Here is a 24,059-nt window from a genome sequence, read left to right on the forward strand (position 1 = left end):
AGCCAAGGGTCCGTGGCGTCGTTCATCAAATAATATCAAGCTCCAGTCTTACACTCTGAGTGCATCGTAGCATATTAGACATATTAGCAAGATAGGTATTTTATTTCTTTATTATTTCAGATATTGTTTGAAAGAGTTTCCAGTAAATAGCAGAGGATTTTCAAAAAATATCATTGTTGCACTCAGAAGATGAAGCCTTTCATACAAAGTAGGTTAACATGTAATATTTAATTGTCATACTTCTGAGTTACAGTTACTTCTAAGACATCAATTCACACCTTGCCACTTATCTTGACGGTTACAATTCATCCATATTATTAGCATATCATACATTCTAATGAGAATTCTTCAAAGTTGGGATCAATTCACTTTTTAATTCAAGATGTAGATTTTATTTTAAATATTTGTAAGTTCTGTCATGAAACGTTTTTACTATCCAACCTAATGACAAGTACATGTGAATAGATGTCCCATCACCAGAAAGTAAAAACATTTGATTTTAATTGATTTAATTTAAAGTGAATTGATTCCAACCCTATAACTTTTGATAAGTTGCATCAATAGAACAGCAATTACTCGTCAATATACACACAATAATGACAAAATAGTTAGTTACTTGTGCAACAGGTTGCTCTGCAATTCCCATAAACCCACAAGCAGTTAGATGGTAGAAAAACCATCTAGAAAAAGACAATACATAGAACACTAAAATAAACACTTCTTGTGAAAGTATAAAAAAACAAAACAAAAAAAAACCCAAAAAACATGTCCTACTACAAACAAACAAAAAACAAAAAAAACATGTCCTACTAGGAATGTTGACAATACGTTGTGACATTAGTTCAATACATCACTAGTGTCCACATACAAATATATAAGTCCATACCTTGGCTTTTGGCTGGGCACCCCATAGTGAGGTCAGAAAGTTCCTATGATCCCAGTATGTAAAACACTAGAACAATGTGTGTTCACTCTCATACCAATGACACATTGTCCCAGGAACATCCACACCGTCTGTCTCACTCCTCAGGAACATCCACACCGTCTGTCTCACTCCTCAGGAACATCCAGCACCGTCTGTCTCACTCCTCAGGAACATCCACACCGTCTGTCTCACTCCTCAGGAACATCCACACCGTCTGTCTCACTCCTCAGGAACATCCACACCGTCTGTCTCACTCCTCAGGAACATCCACACCGTCTGTCTCACTCCTCAGGAACATCCACACCGTCTGTCTCACTCCTCAGGAACATCCACACCGTCTGTCTCACTCCTCAGGAACATCCACACCGTCTGTCTCACTCCTCAGGAACATCCACACCATCTGTCTCACTCCTCAGAGCGACAGAAACACAACGGTTGTTGTCAATGAAAACTGTGTCTATGCTAGTACTGCTTCTCTCTCAGAGGCTTCTGTGCTGCAGGTCAAACGCTCTTGGTAGTAGTTTTTCATTTCAAAACAACGTCAAATATTACTACCACTATAATCCTTATGATTGTTGATGGACTGATCGCTGTAATGACATACTGAAGCGTTTAACACTGGGCCACACATTCATTATGAGTGGACCTCTTCTAACACTGGCTACAGCTGTCTCCTCTAAGAATGTGCAGGTGAATTGACAGGTTTGACATTTCCCTGAATCTTCTCTCCCATGTGATTTTTCTCATGTTTTCTGAAACATGCTAATCTACTGAATCTCTTATCACACAAACCACAATGATGTGGCTTCTCTCCTGTGTGGATTCTCTGGTGCTTTTTTAGAGTAGACAGTTGACTAAAGCTCTTCTCACACCTGTCACAGGAGTAGGGCTTTTCTCCTGTGTGAATTCTCTGGTGTGTTTTTAGAGTAGACAGTTGACTAAAGCTCTTCTCACACCTGTCACAGGAGTAGGGCTTTTCTCCTGTGTGAATTCTCTGGTGTGTTTTTAGAGTAGACAGTTCATTAAAGCTCTTCTCACACTGGTCACAAAAGTAGGGCTTCCATCCTGTGTGAATTCTCTGGTGATTTTGCAGACTATGTTGATGACTAAAGCTCTTCTCACACTGGTCACAGGAGTAGGGCTTCTCTCCTGTGTGAATTCTCTGGTGTAATTTCAGACTATACCGATGACTAAAGCTCTGCCCACACTGGTCACAGGAGTAGGGCTTCTCTCCTGTGTGAATCATCTGGTGTGTTTTCAGATGCTGTTGCGTAATAAAGCCCTGTCCACACTGGTCACAGGAGTAGGGCTTCTCTCCCGTGTGAATTCTCTGATGTATTTTCAGACGCTGTTGCGTAATAAAGCCCTGTCCACACTGGTCACAGGAGTAGGGCTTCTCTCCTGTGTGAATCATCTGGTGTGTTTTCAGATGAGACAGTTGATTAAAGCTCTTCTCACACTGATCACAAAAGTAGGGCTTCCATCCTGTGTGAATTCTCTGGTGACTTTGCAGACTCTGTTGACGAGTAAAGCTCTTCTCACACCTGTCACAGGCGTAGGGCTTCGCTCCTGTGTGAATCATCTGGTGTGTTTTCAGATTACCCAGTTGATGAAAGCTCTTCCCACACCTGTCACAGGCGTAGGGCTTCGCTCCTGTGTGAATCATCTGGTGTGTTTTCAGATCACCCTGACGAGTAAAGCGCTGTCCACACTGATCACAGGAGTAGGGCTTCTCTCCTGTGTGAATCATCTGGTGTGTTCTCAGATCACCCTGACGAGTAAAGCGCTGTCCACACTGATCACAGGAGTAGGGCTTCTCTCCTGTGTGAATTCTCTGGTGTGTTCTCAGATCACCCTGACGAGTAAAGCGCTGTCCACACTGATCACAGGAGTAGGGCTTCTCTCCTGTGTGAATCGTCTGGTGTGTTTTCAGACCCTGTTGCTTAATAAAGCCCTGTCCACACTGGTCACAGGAGTAGGGCTTCTTTCCTGTGTGAATGTGTTGTTGTTTATTGTGATTCATCTTAGAACTGAAGTTTTTTTTCCATCCAAGCCTCTTGGTTTCTTCCCAGGCCTGACAGGACAGCTATCTGGATGGAGAAGAGTGTCAGAGGAAGGAGAGAAAGATATGTGATTTTATTCAGCTTGTATCTGGATTTTATAGTTTAAGAACACAGTGTAGTCCAGAGTCATCTACAGTTCTAGACTTAAACCACTTTGTTTCAAGCACCAGTGAGTCAACAGTTTCTGGAGCAGGAGTGGTTACATCATAGCTTTGGTTAAGGTCAGTTTAAATTTAGTCAGGACTAAAGCCCCTTTAGTCTCAGGTTATGACAGATTTAATGGCGCGTTCACACCTACCCTGTTTGGTCCACTTTAAGTGGACCATGGTCCCTTTAAATCAATAGTCAGTTTAATTTGTAGAGGTGTGAACACAAACCGAACAATTTTGAGGACCAAACAAAGTCAGACTCGCGCCACTCTCGTAATGACAGTCTCTCCCCTCTAGACTCGCACCGCACGCGGTCAGTCTCACTCTCTCTAGTCGACTTGCGCCGCACACGTAATAACAGTACCTCTCTCTCTCATTACGCTGTCGGCAACTGTTTACGTTTGCGAGTGCTATAGTCCAATAGATGAACGACTTGGCGACTGCATGTCCTTTGTTTACAAATGAGGTCCGCACCAAAAAGGGCAGTGTGAACGCAGACCAAAATCAAACAATGTATCATTTTCACATTTGGTCCACCAGAAAGTCCGGACTATCCACAGACTTTCAGGTGTGAACACGGCCTAAGTTACACCTTGTGGATAAAATCTTATATCACGCTATGGGAAATTTCATATATCTGTAAAGAAGATATATATCACGATATTAGGGGTGTAACAATGCGACCTCACACCGATTAATTTTGATTACGATTATTCAAGCAACGATTCAATGCATCATGAAATCTCTTCATTTGACCACGATTCGATTACCGGTAGATACATTTTTGATACATTTTCGATCAGTTAATTCCCCCAAAAAAATTTTAATACACAAATGTGGCTGGGGGAACTGATTCACTCAGCATGAATGGACTATAGGTCAATAAAAACAATACACACAAAAAAAAGGATTAATTTTGATTATAATCGATTCTAACATTTTCAAATCAATGCAGTTGAATAGTCACATTAGAATTAGGGCTGGGCGATTCTTGCTCAAATCTGAATCACGATTTTTCTCTCTAAGAATTGAGATCATGATTCTCTCATGATTCTTATTTTTTTAATAAAATAATTTAAAAAGGTAAAGTAAAAAAAAAAATAAAAATTAATAGTTTATTTTCTTTTTAATACAAAAACTTAGAAATGAGATTGCATAGGTCTATGAATCGAGATCGTTTTTTTTCCGATTAATTGCCCAGTCCTAATTAGAATCAATGCATTTCGATTAATCGATGCATCGTTACTAGGGATGGGTACCTTTCACATTTGAACTGATACGGTACCGGTACCTGTGAATCGATACCAGCAGGGGGCGAAATTTAAGCCCGCCGCCCGCCAGGGGCGCTCAGTTTTTACCTTTGGCGCTTGCCACTGAGAGGTCTGCCCGCCGTGTGGCGTGTAGACGTGTAGTTCATAACGATACTGTTATTTTGAAAATCTGTGCGGGTCTCATTTCCGGCCCAAGCGCAGCTAGAGTCATAATATCGATGGCTCCGGCAGTTAGCAACATTCGGTTCGTATGATACTCTTATTTTGAAAAAATAAAATAAAAACGTGGCAACGAGTCATATCCACCCAGCCCTGCAGCGGGATACTATTGGCTTCTGCTCGTATCAACACAGAGGCAGTCTGCTGCTCTAGTCTAGATGAGCTACCGTTACTGTTTAAACAATGACCCAGTCAACTATTCACTTTTAGTTTAATACATGACGAGGCATTGTCTAACGGTATCTAGCTGCCTAGCTACTGATAGCTGCCGATATCAACAAATGCTCCAGCAATAGTCGACTCGAGTGCATAATACCTCCGTTCCCTCGTTAGCTAGCTCACGTTAGCTAGCTCACGTTAGCTCTATATGTCCCAGTAAACTAAATTGTCTTAACGTTATCTACCGGGCTAGCAGTAGCTACAGATAGCTCCTGATATCAATGTCTTATAACATTGATTCAATGCGTATTCTAGCTGAGGGCTTGATGAATGTGATTTGACCAAAGAACCGTAACATTATACACCAATAGGGTCCAGCTGCAGCGCCGGAGAATCCTTGCATGCTGAATGTAGAGTATTAGTATAGGGTCTAGCTGCATCGCCGGAGAATCCTTGCTGGAGCTGGAGGCTACTCAAGTATACACACAGACAGTGGAGCTGTTTGCAGATAGCGAGCATTTTGACTTATTGCGTGGTGGCGATGTCTCGCAGATAATACAACTACAAGTATGATTATATAATATATATTTTATTTAAAAAAATTTGGCAGGTAAGAAATATGCTTGGCGGGTAGATTCTTCCCATCTACCCGCCACTGGCCGGTGAGTCAAAAAGTTAATTTCACTCCCTGGATACCGGTACCCAACGGTACCTTTTTTCGGTACTTTAGTCTCAATTTAATTTACCTACCTCAGTCGTAAAAAAAAAAATCAAAACTTCAAATAACAAGAATTTCGACCGTTTTCGGCTTGCCATTGCTCCGACTGCTTTGTTGTTGAATCAAGTCAAATCCTAGGTAAGCATATATTGTGCGTGTGAACGTTGACACGAAAAAAAAAAAAAAAAAAAATGTATCTCACTTGAATCGATACTCTGTAGTACCGACGTGTTTCGGTTCGGTACCTTAAAAGTAGCGAGTTCGGTACCCATCCCTAATCGTTACACCCCTACACGATAGTATGTTTTCTGTAAATTTGATGAAACATTGGTCTACAAAATAATCCACGACTACCAAGTACTAAAAAAAAATCACGATATCCACGATACGTTGAAAAAGTGTATCGTTAATGAACTGTACCCGATATTTATATAATATCGTCATATCGCCCAGCCCTAATCAGTAGTCTAGGAGCGGATTAGCTACGGAGCTAACAGTGTACCATCCATCTGCGACGCAACGGTGGCAGCAACAGTGGACACTGAGTAATGTTAACGTTATGACGAGTTCATACTACACTACACGTATGAACTCGACATAACGTTAACGTTACTCCGTTTAAATGAAGTGTTTAATTAGCAGCAATCTGTTGTTGAAAATGTATCGTTAAACCGGAAATGGAAATGCGAGGACAGGAAGTCGTCATCAATCGTTGTAGTCTTTTAGTCTTAACAGTCTGGAATTAATGTATGCATTCAAAAGTGCTGAATAAATGTTTTATGGGCCCATAAGTGATTATTAATATTATTTAAGTTAAGTTTAGCCATAATCATGTATTTTGCCATAATCAGGTAGCAAAAAAAAAAAAAAAAAAAACATATATATATATATTTATATTAATCATTTTCGGCCTTTCAGCATTCGGCCAACTGTTTCCTATTTTCGGTATCGGTTTCGGCCAAGAATTTCCCATTCGGTGCATCCCTAATTTTTTGGAATATTAGATCTACCATCGATAGGGAAGGAACAGAACAAAATATTAAACGCGTCGCTAGAGCTGCCGCGATAAGCGCATTACCGCGGTATCGCTGTTGCATCACGCTCACCGCAGAGTTAGGCTGAATACCGCGTCACCGCTGTTTTTTATCATAATAATAAAGTTGGCTTGCGGCTCTGCAGATATACCCTACTCGGTTCCAAGCGACCCTATTGGGTAGAAGTGGTACAGAAAAGTTATGTGAAACATTGCAGACCACTGACTGGTCAGAAGAGAGACGCGTCACACTTTGTAGCCTCTGAACGAAAACAGAACGCCGCCATCTTTACTGCCTCGCTAAGGATGCATTTCATTCAGGATTTGTTTGCGACAGAACCAATTGCAATAAACAAAAAAGAATGGATTCACTGTGTATTCTGCCTTATTTATTGATGAAACAAAACCGACATCAACCCAATTTACCACCGAGCGGAGAGTTTAGTGTCACAACAAGATCGCTGATGTGTTAAGTTTGTTGTTGTTATTAGCTTAATACTACCGTCAGCCGATATACACGAGAGGTAACGTTAAACCCGGGTTTGCTTGGTAGAATACACAATGAGAGGTAACGTTAGCTTTGGCAGAATAGGTTCTATGTACTGTTGTCTTATATATGTGTAAGTGTTCCTCCTCTGAACTCCTGGGATTGACCGTCCGGGCCCGCCGGGATCGGCACCTCTGTACTCAGCCTGGCTGCACGGGTATGTTCTCTACGCACTTATACAAGCTCGACCATGGCTAAATTGAATATTTTAATTTGGAACGCAGGAGGGCTTAACGCCCCACACAAGCGTGCCAGTGTCCTTTGGCTATTGAAGAGGAGAAATATTGACCTTGCTCTCCTTAGTGAGACGCATTTAATGATAGGTGACGTGTCAAGACTGGCAAATCGGCAATATCACGTTATCTCCTCATCCTCAGCCGATGATAAGACGAAAGGAGTAGTCATAGTTACAAGACGTAACCTTGATATCAAAATCTTGGATGTATGGTCGGACACGGAGGGAAGGATTACTATAGCAAAAGTTGAATTCTTGCATAGGAAGATGGCTATAATAGCATTGTATGCTCCTAACACATTTGATTCAGCGTTCTATAATACAATCACGAAGAATATGTTGGAACTTAATGGATACGCTCTCATTGTGGGTGGCGATTTTAATGCGTGCTGGGATGCGGAGATGGATAGGTCCGGGCCCTCTGAAACGAGCGACCAGAAACGGGCCTCTAAGGCCCTCAGGATGTGGGCCAAAGACACGGGGCTCACAGACCTCTGGCGCTTATGCAACCCCACCCTCAAAGATTACTCTCACCTGTCAGCCAGACACAAAAGCTTCTCTCGAATTGACTATGCATTCGCGTCCCCTAATATGTTTGATAGTTTCGATGTCTCATTGGTTCCCTTGGCTCTCTCAGACCACAAGGGGATTTTCCTTACGGCAACCTTTGGCAGGCTCTCCGCAAGAGCTCCCAGATGGCGTTTTAATACGACCTTGCTAAAGAACGATGACTTCTGTTCTGAGTTCAGGAGTAAACTAGCTGAATTTTTGCAGATCAACGTTGGCACAGTAGAAGACCCTAGGGTCCTGTGGAACGCATTGAAAGGATTCATCAGGGGTCATGTCACACTATTTGCCTCCAATTTGCGAAAATCCCGGTCAAAAAAGCTAGAAGGACTGGAATCATTATATGCGGACCTATACGCATCCTTGCAAACTGACTATAATGAACGACTAAACACACAACGTAAGATAGTCAAAAAAGAAATAAACTCCATACTTAAACAACAGTCTGAGTTCTTGATTCATAGGACAAGACAAAATTACTATTTTCACGGCTCCAGACCTAGCCATCTATTGGCAATGAAAATACGCTCAAATGATCATTTCTCGGATATCCCCTCGATTAGGACGAGCCAGGGTGCAGTCACTACTGATTCGAAAAAGATCAATGACACTTTTAAAGAGTTTTACTCACAGTTATATAGCTCAGAGGGTAATCTGGATGACTCTAGATTTGAATCGTTCATTGGCGGGCTTGAGATACCCCACATTTCTGAGGAAGAGGCCAAGGAACTGGGGAGACCGATTACTCTCGTAGAATTGAGGGAGACTATTGTTGAAATGCAGAGGGGTAAGGCGCCAGGCTGGGATGGTATTCCACCCGAAGTGTATTTAGCTTTCTGGGACCAACTGGGCCCATTGATGCTCGATATGATCAATTACGCTATCGAACAAGGGGAGTTCTCAAGAGATGTCAATATGGCGTTGATTTCTTTACTTCTCAAAAAGGACAAAGATCCCAATGATTGTGGTAGCTATAGACCCTTGAGTCTTCTCGGGGCCGATTTAAAGGTGTTTGCCAAGGTGCTGGCCCGTCGCCTGCAGAGATTTATGTCTGTATTGGTACACTGCGATCAAACTGGTTTTATCCCGGGGCGTCTGGCTGCAGATAATCTTAGGAGGCTGTTGCATGTAATCGATAACAGTAAAGACAATACAACTCCATCCACAGTTCTGTCTTTGGATGCCATGAAGGCGTTTGACAGACTTGAGTGGTCATACCTGTGGAAGGTACTTGAGGTCATGGGTCTTGGAAAGAGTTTTATTCATATGATTAAAGTTCTGTATGCCTCGCCGTCGGCGATGATACTGACAGGCAAAAACTGTTCCACACTCTTTCCGGTCTCCAGATCTTCTAGACAGGGTTGCCCTCTGAGCCCGGGACTGTTCGCGCTTTCCCTCGAACCTCTGGCCCAATTTATTAGGCAATCGGAGGACATCGTCCCCATAATGGTCAACAATACTCCACACAAAATTGCTCTCTATGCGGATGACCTGCTGATTTTCATGGACGACCCCTCCCGGTCGGCCACAAAATTATTGAGGATAATCGACGACTTTGGTAAATTGTCAGGTTTTAAGATTAACTGGAACAAATCAGCCTGCCTACCTCTTAATGAACTGGCCAAGGCGGTACGACTACCAGCTGATATCCCCATAGTAGAACATTTTAAATACTTGGGCATAGAGATATTCCCCACGCTGAACCAAACTACTAAGTACAACTTCACGGGTACTTATGATAAAATACGCCAGGATCTAGACAGGTGGTCGTCCCTTCCTAACTCCTTACAAGCCCGGGCTTCCATAATCAAAATGAACATCCTGCCTAGGATAAATTTTATTAGCTCAATGCTCCCCCTGCCCCCTCCAATAGACCACTGGCGCAAGGTACAATCGATGGTATCTAAGTTTGTCTGGAATAACAAACGCCCGAGAATCAAAAGGGCTACTACTCAACGTAGGAAACAAGATGGGGGCCTCGCAATCCCTGATTTTAAACTTTATTTCTGGTCCTTTTCACTGAGACCTCTGATGTGCTGGCTAGACCCTGTAGAGGCTGTATCGTGGCGCTCCTTAGAAGCGGCGGCGGTGTCTCCGCTAAGATTGCAGGATGTAGTGTACTCCACTGTCTCTATTGCGAAATGCCGGCTGAGGTATGGACCGATCATAACTCACGTGATCCAAACGTGGCGTAATGTACAGAGGTCGTGTGGGGTTAAATGCCCTTGGCACCTGGACTCTCCAATTTTTAATAACCAGCAATTACTTATTGGACACAAGCCGGTTAATATTCCTCAATGGCAAAGGAGGGGAGTGCATACTCTGGAGGATATTTATGATAAGAACGGCCTCCGTGCGTTTCAGGACTTAAGAGAATTTTATGATCTTCCCGGCGAGTCCTTCTTTCTTTACCTTCAACTAAGGTCAGCACTGAGGGCGCATGGCGTACCGTGGGCTCAAGCCTTGCACCCACACCCCTTCCTCAGGCTCATAGTGGACAGGTCGACATCCAGAGGGTTTGTCTCCGACTTTTATACGCTCTTAATTCAATCCACGTATAAAAATTTATCATTGGATACAATCTGGCGTGTGGATATCCCGGAGTTGGACCCCGAGTTTGACTGGGATGATGTTTGGGCAAATGTGGCATTATCTTCCCGCAACCCCAATCACCAGCAAATTAATTTTAATTATATTCATAGGACCTATCTTACACCTAGGAAGCTATTTGCTATGGGACTGATAACCGACTCTCGGTGCACTTTGTGCTCTCAAAAGGCCACTGGCACTTATATGCATATATATTGGGATTGCCCACCAGTGGCCCGCTTCTGGAGGTCAATAACGGACAAACTTTCAGATCTGTGTGGCTTAACTATCCCATTCACAGCTGTTACGCTACTCCTGAACGATATAACGACACTACCCGCGTCCGTACAACTGAAAAGGGTTGTCCTAGCGGGCGTCACAGCAGCGAAGAAGCTAATAGCAATGAGATGGAAGGAGCCTGAGAAGCTTACAATGATTAACTGGTCCCTAACTCTATTGGATGTGATTTATCTTGAGATATCCACAGCCCGGGTGATTGGGGTGGGGCAGGCTGGAATTGACCTGTGGTTCGCAGCAGCTGAGAAGGTAAAGACCGCAGTGTGCGGCTGAGCGGGGTTGGGGTGCGTGTTCGGGTGAGTCCGGCGGTCTCTTGGGAGGGGGAGGAGGAAATGTTTTTGTCTGTCTTGTCCCTTGTCTTGTCATCTTGAGTTTAGCTGGGGATATTATGGGGGGGCAGCTATTTAACTATTTCTTCACTGTTTGGCCACTTTTACACGGTCTCTGTGAGTCTATGGAACACCTCTACAGGTTTTTGTTTTTTCATGAAGGTTCATTGCTCTGTTTTCAGGTCGTGTTCCCCCAAAAAATGGTCCTTGTGGTGGGTTGGAGATGTACGTTTTATTAATATGGGGTCACACGGCCGGGAATCGGGGCTGAACACTGGGAAAGACCATTTATTAGATAGTACCCCTTGGAATTAATTTAGTAGGTTGAACTCTGGTTCTTTTCTCTTGTCTGTATAATTGTTAGTCTGTATTATTATTATTGTTTTTGTTATTTTCTTGTGAAGTTCTATGTATTGTGATTGTGGTTAATGTGTTGTCTTGTTTCGTGAGAATGCCAATAAAAAAAATTTGATCAAAAAAAAAGCTTTGGCAGAATAGACGCAACGAGAGTCTGGTTAATGTTGTTATTGATTGATTGATTGATTGATTGATTGAAACTGTGTTAAAATCTGGCTTGCTGCAAGCCCTCGGACATCTATGCCCACGGAGCTTTCAGTGTACACTGAAACAAACGGAGACAAACGGAGTAGTACCTGGCTGCAGTGGAAAAGGAACGAAGTACCAGGTGCCTAAAGCGGGTCGAGTCGAGTAGGTACTATGCAGTGGAAAAGCGCCATTAGACTAGAGGCAGGCTATAAGAGTAGACTACTAAAAAAAAAAAAAATGGATTCAAACTTTTTTTTTTTTTTGTGCGCACTGTGCGGTAATTACCGCGGCGGTAGGAAATATTTCGCAAATTCGTGCGGTAAGGAAAATATCAATACCGCGGCAGCTCTACGCGTCGCAGAGATTACAGAACAAGAAGTGGGGAATGCGATCAGTAAAGCAAAGAGCAGTAAATCACAGGGTAGCGACGGATTCCCCTCTGAATTCTACAAAACATTTAGACAGGAACTGAGCCCCATATTAGAAGCAGCATTCAGACACACGATGACAGAAGGCACAATGTCACCTTCATGGAAAGAAACCATAATTACTACAATTCCAAAAGAAGGGAAAGATAGAGAACTATGTAGCAGTTTCAGACCAGTGTCCATAATTAATGTAGATTACAAGATGTATACATCAATAATATCCAAACGATTTGAGACATTTATGACATATTATAGACGAGGACCAGTCCAGACCGGATTCATTAAAGGAAGGCAGACACAGGATAACATAAGGAAGACAGTGCAGGTGGTAGAGGAGATACAAAAAGAAGGAGGAAGTACAGTATTAGTTAGCCTAGATGCAGAAAAAGCATTAGACAGTGTAAGCTGGATATTTCTATATAAAGTATTGGAGAAATTTGGATTAGACAAAAACGCTATGAAAACAATTAGGGCATTATATCAAGAACCGAGGGCAAGGATTAAGGTAAATGGTAGTCTGACGGACCGGATTAAACTAGAGAGAGCTACCAGACAGGGTTGCTGTCTTTCGCCAACGCTCTTCGATGTATTCATCGAACCACTGGCTCAACTAACTAGACCAAAGACATCAAAGGGGTGGAGATAAGGGGAACAGAACATAAATTGGGACTGTTCGCAGACGACGTGATAGTATATGAGGCAACCAGACATAAGCTTTCCGACACTGATGGATTTACTGACATAATATGGATATTACTCAGGGTATAGACTCAATGTGACGAAGACAGACTTTAGCACTGAACTACACGCCAACGATAGAGATCAAAGAGAAATACAAAATTAAATGGACACACATTTTTTTATCCAATTTGTATGGATTAATTTAGGAGTGAAATGCGAATGAAGGGTTGAAATCACTACTCGCAAGGTTGCCCCCAAATATAATTTTCCACTCGCACGGGCCAAATTAAGGGGCAATTTGCGATCATCTCGTCGCAGTGTACAGCCCTGAATTACCAAATTCACTACAGGGCTGTACACTGCGACGAGGTTATCGCAAATTGCCCCTTAATTTGGCCCGTGCGAGTGGTAAATAATATTTGGGGGCAACCTTGCGAGTAGTGATTTCAACTCTTCATTCGCATTTCACTCCTAAATTAATCCATACAAATTATATAAAAAAATTATTTACCTATTATTTACCTCTTCCAGACTTTTAAAAAGGAAAAACAATCCATTGTTTTTAATACAAATAGACCTCCTGTTCACTGTAAAGTGCCACATTTTGATATATTGAGCTTTAAACTTTTATTTGGAACTCACAACACACAACCTAAAACCCCTTCCTCTCCCAAACAGTTCCTGCAATTGTTTTTAATGTTGCATGATGATCATGAATATATTTATTATGTATTGTATTTTTTATGTTTAAATATCAACATTATCTGTCCACCCTCAGTACATTTACTATCAACATAATATACTCATCTGACTTCATCTGATCTTTTCAAACGCACACACACAGAAGGGAGAATGCCCGCCTGCCTGCCCCCCCCCCACCCCCCCTCCTCCTCACTCTGCCCGTCTGCTGTTCTCTATGGCTCTGAAGAGGGTTAGCTTGTTGTTAGCTTACGCTAACGTAACGTTAATTTCGGCCTTTAACACGACGTGGTCATAAAGGAATGGCAAGGATTACAAAGCATGTTAGATGCATTTGACCCATTGCGGAATAAAACAGCAGGGACTTGTTTTGGGTCGCAAAATAGGCACAATAGCCTTTCTATGTTGCAATGTCCGCGTTTCAGACGCTACTGCTGTGCTGTGAGCCGAGCGGATACGAGTCGACTCCACGGGATTTTCAAAATAAGAATATCGATATGAACCGAACGTTGTTAGCTGCCGGAGCCATACTTATTATGGCTGGAGCTGTGCTTCTGCAGAGATGAGACTTGCCACAGGATTTTCAGTATCGATATGAACCGAATGCCTATCGCACGGGTGCTGCTGAAGTAAATCCATTCATCGCACAGACCGATGTTGCTGTAGCACGAGCAACATATATCTTGCACTGTTCAGCCCTGCCTAAAGGAAGAAATACATAGCAAACATGACTCAGTTATGCAATAGTGCTGCTGCTTTTTATTTAGTTAAAATCTTTTAGTTAATAAGACTAAAGGACTACAATATGACTACAATTATTTCGTAACAGCTTCCTGTCGTCGCTTTTCCGGTGCAATGCAATGCACGGAGCGAAGGCGTCAGATACCTAACTTAACGTTACATTTTCAACAAGATTGCTGCTAATTAAACACTTCATGGAAACGGAGTAACGTTAACGCTATGTCGAGTTCATACGTGTAGTATGAACTCGACATACAGGGCTGTACACTGCGACGAGATTAACGCAAATTGCCCCCTAATTTGGCCGATGCGAGTGGAAAATAATATCTGGGGGCAAGCTTGCGAGTAGTGATTTCAACCCTTCATTCGCATTTCACTCCTAAATTAATCCATACAAATTGGATAAAACATTAGCCTACAACCAGGGCATAATGTTGCGGTTGTAATTTCATTAGACAGACCAGCACGGACCTTTAATAACATGCAATTTAATTGACACAAGCAATGGGCTAACGTTAGCTGCTATCCACGGTATCCATTAGGACTATGCTAAGCTAACCCTAGACACCGGTCAAAGCGGACTCCACAACACTAGTTCCATTCGTGAGGAAAGGGGGTGGGTTATATTGACAACGCTTGACAACAGAAGTTTAAACATAACTTCATATTTATTGGTTATTCGTTTCTGTATATCATCCACTTTCCATCTCCGTGTTAAATGCTTCCAGTTTACATTCGAGTGTGACGTCATCACCTACGGCAGCTTAGACGATCAAAACACGAACCTAGAACAAAACCAGAGGGGGGGGGCTGGCTCTCTCGTTCGTTCTCGCCCCCTCTCTCGCTCTGATTGATTGATTGATTGAAAACTTTATTAACAGATTGCAGAATGGGTACAATACAGTACAGCTCTCTCTACATTCAATGATTTAAAGTAGCCAAACGTTACAGACAGTATAAATACTAACTGGATAGTTGATGATATAAACATTTAATTTCATTATCTGAAATATTCTAAAATCATTAAGTCTGCTATAAGTAGGGATGACCCCCGGACCCCGGTTCTAAACGGGAACCGGTACTATATTAGAAAAGACCAGAGTATTTATAAGCTCCGACGTCATCGGTACTGCTATCGATACTCTAGAGAAATTATTATTATTATTATTTAAAAGTTGCGAACGATCTCTCCTCTCTCTTGTCTCTGCACGAGAAGCGAGCCGCAGCGAGCCATTATTACACACACTACTCGCGAGAGTCATACACATACGGGTACTTCTTAACTTAAGGAAGGTGCCGTCTCCGTGCTGAAGTGAGACACAGACAGCTCTGCCTCTGCATGCACTCGAGTCGTGATGGCGGATAGAGCGAAGCGCTCGAAAGTATGGATATACTTTACAAGAGTCGATGCCGACAACGCACGTTGCCACAAGTGCAACAAAACATTTGTCAGTAAGGGTGGCAATACGAGCAATTTATCAAAACATCTGTTGGCAAAACATGATATTAGTGTGCAGAAATGCACGTATTCGACTGCCTTGCGCGCAGTGTCCCATCTGCATCCACGTCCACTGCCGCCGGTAAGCCAAGATACTGAGTTGCCTAGGCTAATAACGAATTATTACAAATAGGCTAATAAACAAAACAATTGTTTAGCTACAAATACTACAATCTAAAAACTTTTTATAGATCGTCAAGCTGAGCCGTCAGCCACCATGTCCCAGCCCAGTGAGCCCAGGGCCACCACACATCCTCCCTCTACCTCCCTCCACCACCCAAAGTCCTTTCTCCCTAGCAGCTAGAGGAAGGATGACAGAGGATAGGGTGAACGAGTGTCACAGTTCTGTTAGCCTTTTGTTGTTTATTATAAAAAGTCTATAATTCAGAGTCAGACACATTTAAAACATTGTTGCTGCTGTTGCTGAAGAAATTATATTCATTTATTATATTTATTTATAAAGTTATATAAAAGAACATTGCTGCTGCTGTGCTGAAGAAATTATATTTATTTATAATACTTATTTATAAAGTTGTATAAATAATAAAGCAATGTCGATTCTGTTCTTAATTAATTGTCTTTTTTTCTTGCAAAAAAATTATCAAAAAGAACCGATAAGAGTAGTAGTACAGGGCTGTACGCTAAGCTTTTTCACTAGGGGCACATTTTTAAATAACAATTTTACCATTATTTATATCGATTGTTTTTGATTTAAAAAAAAAAAGAAAAAAAAATTTTATATAATTTTTCTTTTAATAAAATATATATATTATATAATCATACTTGTAGTTGTATTATCTGCGAGACATCGCCACCAGGCAACAAGTCTAAATGCTCGCTATATGCAACCAGCTCCACTGTCTGTGTGTACTGAGTAGCCTCCAGCTACGGCCAGGATTCTCCGGAGCCCTATACTGTAGCCTCCAGCTACGGCCAGGATTCTCCGGCGCTGCAGCTGGTCCCTATTGACTATATTCAGCGTGCCCTCAGCTCGAATACGCATCGACTCAATCAAACGAAACGTCCCATTAAACTAAATAGTTCAGATAGCTCCGTCCTGATATCAATGTCTTATAACACTATCTGAACTATTTAGTTTAATGGGACGTTTCGTTTTGAACAGTAAGCTAACGCGAGCTATCATGCACTACTAGACTTACTGGAGCATTTGTTGATAGCCATCAGTAGCTAGCCGGCTGGCAGGCTCACCGAGGTCCCAGTGTTTACAACAGCCACGGGTGCGAGAGGGCTGGAGGAGGAGCAGACGCCGCAGCTCTCTCCGTGTGTCTGAGTTCAGTTCAGTTCGGCTCACTATAGGAGGTCGAACAACGCGTCGAAAATATGAAGCAATACTAACTTTACTTTTCTTCATAGCTAAATCAGACAGTCAGCCAGTCTATCAGAGTGAATGCTCAGTCGATTGTTCCCGCTGATCATACCTGCTGAGTGCTCACTGCTCAGCTCGCGTGAGTGACGTCATCGCGTCATCACACGCCTTGGATAATTTAGGAGTGAAATGCGAATCCAAGGCTTGAAAGCACTACGCGCAAGCCCGCCCCCAGATAATATTTACCAATCGCAACGGCCAATTAAAGGGGAAATTCGCGACGATATCATCGCAGTGTACAGCCCTGTAGTATCGATAAAATCCTAACGATACCCATCCCTAGCTATAAGCCATTATCCCTTTGTGTGTGATTATTATTTTCTCACAGTAGTGTGTGTATATATATATATATATATATATATATGTGTGTGTGTGTTTGGCTAAAGTGGATAGAAAACACAGTACTGTGCAAAAAAAAAGGCACCCAAGAGTTTTTATATAAATGGTCTGGGATGTAAATTTTATTAGTGTGTCAGTAGCCTACTCTTAGTACATTTTCATAAAATTATTTTTTAAAGCATCTTCATGGTTTAATAATGCAAACATATGTTGCAGGGACTTATTATAATCATCATATTGGCGTGACTGTATCCATCAAAGGGTTAAATCAAGCATTTTTAAGTGCTTTAGAGGAAATGTAAAAATATTGCGATATGTATCGTGTATCATGAATCATATGGCCAAAAAATATCGCGATATCATTTAGAGGCCATATAGCCCAGCCCTACTATAATGGTAAAATGGTTATTTAAAAATGTGCCCCTAAAAATGATTCTTTGCCCCTAAATTTCTCATTTAGGGGCAAGTGTGCCCCTAGTGAAAAAGCTTAGCGTACAGCCCTGACATAACGGTAACGTTACTCCGTTTCCATGAAGTGTTTAATTAAGTCCATGGAGTTTCCAGTGTTGCTGCCACCGTTGCGTCGCAGATGGATGGTACACTCCGTTAGCTCCGTAGCTAATCCGCTCCTAGACTACCGATAGCAGAACCGATAATGTTGGAGCTTATCAATTAGGGCTACAATTAGTCGACATAATCGACGATGTCGATCATAAAAACTCGTTGACGCGGAATTTTAGCGTTGAAGCGTTGTATGAAAAATAAAGGCCCAGTAACTTTCATTCAAAACTGCAGCACTACGGCTTCTCCGGGTCTGCAGCTGGACCGCGATGCACGAGCAAACAGTGCACCCTGGAACCGTGATGACAGCTACCTCGGATCATGGGTACGTTTTTAGCTAGTTAGCCATAGTATTGTAATGTTTACATTAGCTTACATGTTGGGATAATGCTAAGCGAACGCTATTTCAGTTAATATGTTGAGGCTGTGTCCACCAACGTATCGTAAATCCTCAAATATAGGACGGGTCTTCTATTTACCTCAGCTGCAAAGAGCACCAGGCCTTTATTAGAGAGGCTTATATAAGAGGCAGGCCTTAATTTAAAAAGATGACACTCATGGACATAATCCCTTCATTTTCAGATTTTTTTAATACGTACATTGTCTGTCTACATTTATTTAGACTAGCATTGGTATTTAAATATTGAGTGCAGTTGAGTAATTGTGAAACTGTGGTGGATTACGTAATTCACACACTGAAGTTGGAACCGTCTATAGGTTGCGGGGTCCGCACGGACCATTTTGCGTGTTGTACCTTCTCGACTACTATCTTGTTGATAACATGCAGGCAATAGCTTTAGCTACTAACGCTATCATAGCATCATGATCTGTAAATAATGTGTCAACTGGACAACGCCAGCCTCGCCTGCCAACGCCATATAGATAGCGAACGTTAACGTTTGCTAAGGAAGTCAACGTCATCCAGCTGACACCACAGATCTAGATGACAACGTTAGCTAGCGGCTAGCGCTAAAGCTAACACCAACCAGAGGGACACGTTAATGTACGGTAGTCAGTGTAGCGGGAGGCAGCACTTTATTTGCATTGGCAAAAGTTTCTCATTCTATACCACGTCACGAAAAATAAAAAAAACACATTTTTTGCGACCTTATATTGGAGACCGGTCTGTATTTGTCTGCATGCATCAAACCCCCAGCCATTATAAGAGCCATAAGCTTAGAGCATACACTAGAGCTTGGCTAGGCTACCGGTGTTTACAGCTCTGTCAATTAGCACCGAGTGTCGTATTACTGGAGTATTAATTAGCTACCGGTAAGTTAAGATAGCTAGTGCCAACTTTCACTGTCTGTATAGCACCATGGTCTCTAGGCTGCTTTTTTTTCTCAGTTGAAAAAAGATTAACTTTTTGGGCTAAAGCGCAAGCAAGACTGCAGAGACGGGGAACGTTAGTGCTAGCTATTTTATATCTGATGGTTTATAAGTTTGAGCTATAGCAATGCAATCACAGGTTCCTTTATGGATGCTGTCATTTGTAAATTGTGTGTTCCCCTGCAGGAGATCAGAGTAAGACACACACACAGCAAACGCTCCTCTCACTCGCACACAGCAAACAAAAGACCTAGAAGTCTGTCTGATCCGACTCATCCTCCTCTCCTCTCCCCTACAGCTGTTGGAGATGGTGGAGCCTAGTGAGTGGATCCACGTCACCCTCCTGGAGCAGGTTAACAGCCCCATCAGAACTGCGGTGGTGGGGCAGAGGCTACTACTTTGAGTTAATTTTAAAACATTATTTGCACATTATCTTTACATTTAAACTTGCACATTCATTTGTATTATTTAATTGGTTTTCATTATGATTGATTATTGTATTCGTTATTAAAATACATTTGATTAAGCAAGTAGCTTAAGATCCAAATTCAAATGTTTCATGAGTCATTATTATAATTTGCTATGGGATCATGTTATGTTAATTAAGGCAGAGGGACTGGACAACAGGGTGACATTCACAGGTGTGTAGACTTGAGCACGTGAGGTAGGGCTGCACGCAGGGCACGAAATTAACTTTTTGACTCACCGGCCAGTGGCGGGTAGATGGGAAAATTCTACCCGCCAAGCATATTTCTTACCGGCCAAAAAAATATACGCATTTTTGTGTCACATATATTAAAAAATGTCAGTACATTTCAAGTAGATAAGCTATTACGTTGAAGAATAGACACTTAAAGAGGCCAGAGTTAAATTTGTACTCTCTCTCTCTCTCTCTGAAGTGACTTCTCGCTATCTGCAAACAGCTCCACTGTCTGTGTGTATTCTTAGTAGCCTCCAGATGCAGCCAGGATTCTCCGGCGCTGCAGCTGGACCCTATTGGTATACTGTGCTATGGTCAAATCACATTCAGCATGCCCTCAGCTCGAATACGCATCGAATCAATGTTATAAGACATTGATATCAGGAGCTATCTGTAGCTACTGCTAGCCGGCTAGATGCTAACTGCCGGAGCCATCGATATTATGACTGGAGCTGCGCTTGGGAGGCGAAAATGAGACCCGCACAGGATTTTCAAAATAAAAGTATCGATATGAACTACACGCCAGGTGGCGGGCAGACCTCTCAGTGTCACTCGCCAAACCGAAAATCTGCCCGCCAATGGCGGGTGGCAGGCTCCAATTTCGTGCCCTGGCTGCACGATTTTGGGAAATAATCGAATTGCGAACTTTCTGACAGATATTGCGATTACATTTGAGATTATAAATTTTTTTTAAGCAGCCCCACAGAGGTTTATTGTAAAATGCGGCTTGCATCTGGCCTACACGGTGGGTCTGTTCGGGACACAGAGTCTGAACATTTTTCTTTTTACCTGGGAATCGATACCGGTACGGTACCCAACGGTACATTTTTTTCTGTACTTTACTCTCCCTCTCTCTGAAGTCTAAACTTCACAACACACAATCTAAAACCCCTTACCTCCCTCTCCCAAACTGTTCCTACAACAATTTTTTTATGTTGCATGATCATGTATATTTATTTTGTATTATAATTTTTTTTGTGTTTAGATATCACCATTATCTGGCAATCCTCAGTAAATACTATCAAACTCCTCTGATGTCAGACCAGATATGAGACGCGTGCACACACACAGAAAAGGAGAATGGCTTAAATTATTTTATAATACTTCAGCTAATGAAGTTAAATGTTTATCATCATCAACTATCCAGTTTGTTTTTATAGTGCAACGTTTTTCTACTTTTCTACATTAATTGAACCAGTAGAGAGAGAGAGAGAGATGCCCCACTGTCTGTCTACTCTGGTCTAATCACATTCCCCGACCCAGTGTGCGAATCAGAGGCAGAGTAGGGCGGGTCTTCACGGAATGCTTGTGGTCTCTCAGCGACCTGGGGCAGTGTAACGTATGGGTTAGCGAGGCTCAATGTGCGAGAATAGTCTGTCGTCTCAACCATAGATATATATCTATGGTCTCGACTAGAGATGTTCCGATACTAGGGCTGACCTTCGATTTTTTTTGGAATTCGAAGCCGAGATTCGATTTTAATTCGAAGCTTCGAAACTAAAAAAAAATTATAAATTTTGTACAGCACTTTGTTCAACTTTGTCAGTGCTGTAAAGTTTAAACCTTTTTAAATCATAGACAAACTAAACACTTGGCTTCCATGAAATATTGTAAGCAGTCATTTGAGGCTTTATAAAAGCAGCACAATGAACACAAATCTGTCAGTGCCGAGTCCGACCTCATCTTAAATAACAAAAAGCATTGCTTGTTGTAGTTAACAAAGAGAGGCAGAGTTGATTTTGCACAAAAAATTTAAATAAAAAAAATCACTGCAATTTCTGCAATATTCCACATTTACAGTCGATTCATTTTTATTGCTCAATTCCGCGATTCCGTCCGTGATTTCATATGGCTCTATCAATGAGTTCACCCACGGAACGGTTGTTGGGACATTGGTTCCACACGGACGTTATACATTGTTGCACTTCCTATCCAGTCTGCTCCGGTTCAGTTAGCTAGTAGCAGAGGCTCTGGCTAGTAGTAATGTGTATGTTGTGATTTTTTATGCACAATAAATATTCAACATTCTCTTTTGAGACTCCGCCTCAGACGCTTATCCTTTGGCACTAAAAGCTAAACATTGTCACCGGTATGGCTGCCCGCATTATGTCATTAATTGTGTGCATGTGTGGGAGAGGTGACGGCACTTAGGTTAGCCAGTTAACGTGAGCTAGATGGAAAGACTAACGTTACTGATGAAAAAGTTATTTACCTTGGAATACTCCTTTGCCAACTTGCTGTACTTTGCTTGCAGGTCTGCAGCCATTATTGCTGGATTATGAATAGTCCCAACTTTAGCCAAGGTAACGTTAAGCTAAAACTAGCTCTTCAGCTAATGCTAACACCAGCAAGCGAACACATCAGAGCTCCCCGTCACACTGCTCTGTCGGGACGATGGTATTTAAGAAAGTATCTGCTGTTAAAATGACAAACAGCATTGACACTTTAATTCACAGTCGATTAAAAACACGTTTGTTTTATAATGCTCACTCTCAGCAGGAGGATACCGCACGTGTTGTTGATAAATGACGTCATATGGTATCGGAGCATAGAATTGAAGCGTACTCGCCGATACCAATACCAGCATTTTAGGCTGTATCGGAGGCATTGCCGATACTGGTATCGGTACAACTCTAGTCTCGACTACTCCCTCTCATGCTCGCTTGCACATACACGCTCTCTCTCACACACACTTCACAAATACCATTAATTCACTGAGCAACATAGATAAACATACTTTTACTTCCAACTACTTGCAGTGGTTTAAGACTGTTCTTAAACTACATGGGGAATATTAATTAACTCAATATATTAGCTTGACTTAAACTTCACAAAATTGTGTATTCCTACTTTAAACTTTGACTAGGCCTAAGTGCATTTGTGAAATGTACCTCATAAAATTTGCCCCTTTCGTGACTGATGCACCGAGTGAATCCACAGTAAGGTCCAACATGTAACATTAACTCTGTCTCGCTTTTCTCTATCGAAACGCTTCTGGTACAAGTATCACAGAGACGTTTCAAAGGTCCTCACAGCTTCTGGTACAAGTATCACAGAGACGTTTCAAAGGTCCTCACAGCTTCTCCTACAAGTATCACAGAGACGTCTCAAAGGTCCTCACAGCTTCTCCTACAAGTATCACAAAGACGTTTCAAAGGTCCTCACAGCTTCTGGTACAAGTATCACAAAGACGTTTCAAAGGTCCTCACAGCTTCTGGTACAAGTATCACAGAGACGTTTCAAAGGTCCTCACAGCTTCTCCTACAAGTATCACAAAGACGTTTCAAAGGTCCTCACAGCTTCTGGTACAAGTATCACAGAGACGTTTCAAAGGTCCTCACAGCTTCTGGTACAAGTATCACAGAGACGTTTCAAAGGTCCTCACAGCTTCTGGTACAAGTATCACAGAGACGTTTCAAAGGTCCTCACAGCTTCTTGTACAAGTATCACAGAGACGTTTCAAAGGTCCTCACAGCTTCTCCTACAAGTATCACAGAGACGTTTCAAAGGTCCTCACAGCTTCTGGTACAAGTATCACAGAGACGTTTCAAAGGTCCTCACAGCTTCTCGTACAAGTATCACAGAGACGTTTCAAAGGTCCTCACAGCTTCTCCTACAAGTATCACAGAGACGTTTCAAAGGTCCTCACAGCTTCTCCTACAAGTATCACAGAGACGTTTCAAAGGTCCTCACAGCTTCTGGTACAAGTATCACAGAGACGTTTCAAAGGTCCTCACAGCTTCTCCTACAAGTATCACAGAGACGTTTCAAAGGTCCTCACAGCTTCTGGTACAAGTATCACAGAGACGTTTCAAAGCGAGACAGAGTTAATTGTAGGAACATGATACTTGTAGGAGAAGCGTCTTGATGGAGAAAAGCGAGACGGAGTTAATTGTAGGCAGGGCTATACAGTGAGAGATATATATTGCACGTGCTACAGCAACATCGGTCTGTGCGATGAATGGATTTACTTCAGTAGCACTGGCATTCGGTTCATATCGATACTCTTATTTTGAAAAATCCTTTGGCGGGTCTCATTTCCGCCCATG

The sequence above is a fragment of the Notolepis coatsorum genome (assembly GCF_963971535.1).
Source record: "Notolepis coatsorum genome assembly, chromosome: 2".
NCBI classification, from domain to species: domain Eukaryota; kingdom Metazoa; phylum Chordata; class Actinopteri; order Aulopiformes; family Paralepididae; genus Notolepis; species Notolepis coatsorum.